The 2,107-nt window shown below is 34.7% G+C and overlaps 1 pseudogene; it reads left to right on the top strand.

The window, feature by feature from the left end:
- Positions 1-668: 668 nt before the first annotated feature.
- Positions 669-1,616, top strand: LOC149201417 (putative protein phosphatase 2C 5 pseudogene; annotated as a pseudogene).
- The last annotated feature ends 491 nt before the right edge of the window (positions 1,617-2,107 follow it).

Genomic DNA, 2,107 nt, shown 5'->3' on the forward strand with positions numbered 1-2,107 from the left:
TGCCAGTCATATATTCGTTGTCACCGATGGTAGGAGATTATTTTCCATGTGCCCATAAATCCTCTACATGCTTTGTTAGGTGTAGTTTATGTCTTTAATTTTTGTCGATCTGTCAACAGAAGATAAAAGATCATGCTGATATGAACCTATTTACACATCCAACTGAGCTGGAAAACTCAGACAAATCTCATTTCTTGTTTTTGGGATAAAACCTATTTATCCATTTCTAAGAATAAAACAAACTCAAGTTGATGGAAGAAATGGATTTTCCGGTCACTCCGATGTGAAATGGCATCTCAGTCAGTGGTAATACGAGTAGCCAATCATAACCGCCTTTCACTCAGCTCAAAGAATGGTGCAGATATCTCATCGTACGAAAATTAAATCAAAACCACTGGTAGCAGATTGATTTCCCATCACCTGTTTCTAAATGGATGAAATCACCCTTTTGGATATCTCAAAGTTCTCAATCATTCTCATAAATATATGTGCTATTGCATCTTACGCTAATCTGTTTAGCAGACTTAGATTGTAAATATATTGAATGATGAGCACATCGATGAAGGCATTGCAATTTCAAATAATTGAATACGGAGGAATAAAAATGAGGAAGGGAACAAAGCCTATGGACATTCCACAGTGGAGGTAGTTCAATGAATAATAACTCTTTAGAAGCCTTAGACAAAAAAAAAAACCAAGCTTCACATAGGGAAACTTCTTTTATTATCGAGATAATGAAATTATCAACCCTCGTTTATTATAATGCCTTCATGCCAAATTGTTCAGGAGACTGTGTAAATAAATGCAAAATATAGAGGAGAGTTCTAAGAGGTTCCGTCAAATGTAGAAAACGAGGCGGTGTACAGGTGGCTGGAGTAATAGTGAGACCTGTACAAGTGGATCTCTCAGCGTCTGACACGTCAAAAGAAGGAGACATTAAATGGGGATGGGTTGGAATTCAAGGTGCCAGAACAGAGATGGAAAATTCCATAATTTTACGAGTGAATGTGCTTAATAATAATTTCACTTACACAGCAGTCTTTGACTGCCATGTTGGATTTTCTTCTGATAAATTTTTGAAGGATGAATTGTACAAAGAATGTGCAATAGCTTTACAAGATGGCTTACTGTTGGAGTCCAACGACTTAGATGCTACAAGGGAGGCATTAGGGAAATTTTTTTTGAAGCTGATAGGAAGCTGTTATCATGAACCCACTCTACGTAGGAGGCTTGAAGAAGCAAATGATGAGGTTGACTCAGGCTCAACAACAATTGTTATGTTTGTAGGATATGGCAGATTGATATTTTCGCATATTGGCGATTCTTCTGTGGTACTTTCTCATTCAGGGAAGACAATGGATATTACAAGTTCTCATCGCCCATATGGAAATAACAAAGTTTCCCTCGATGAAATACGACGTATAAAAGCAGTAGGTGGTTAGGTTACCAATGGTCGAATTTGTGGAGACATATCTAGTTCACGTGCATTTGGGGATATGCGATTCAAGACAAAGATGAAAGATATGTTGGAGGAAGGTATTCGAGAAGGGAACAATGGAAGAAGATTTAATACCTTAATGAACTCTCAACTCTTTTTTTTTTTTTTTTTAATTTAAGAGACACTTTAATATAGGGATTTTTAGCTACAATAGAAGATAGAGATTTGAAAATCTATGTAATTGTATTATTTAAATGGAAATGATTTTTAGTATGAGAAATTAAAGGGCCCCTTAAAGGTGATATTTGTTTAAAATACATGTATTTTTGTTGAAGTATATGTAAAAGAGAGTTAGAAATCATTGCAAGAGGATCCAAAGGTGGTAAAATCTTATTACCAAACTCAAAAGATAAATCGTCCATTCCAGCTATTCATGAAGACAAGTATGAACAAATTTTTTGATATGTAAATAATTTGAAATTGATATTTAAGATGAACTAAAATTGCATATGAATAATTCAATAGAGAAAATATATCATTTATTTTTAAAAGGTTGGAAAATTATTATGCAAAGGAATGGACATAAAAGGTCTGGTGTGCAATAGGTGTTACCTTAGGAATCACATTTTCCAGAAGAGGGGAAAGTTAGATGGAGGTTATAAAATTCGA

This window comes from Pinus tabuliformis, chromosome 2_1, assembly GCF_031772625.1.
Source record: "Pinus tabuliformis cultivar Carrire ecotype Pingquan chromosome 2_1, CPIR1, whole genome shotgun sequence".
Taxonomy (NCBI): domain Eukaryota; kingdom Viridiplantae; phylum Streptophyta; class Pinopsida; order Pinales; family Pinaceae; genus Pinus; species Pinus tabuliformis.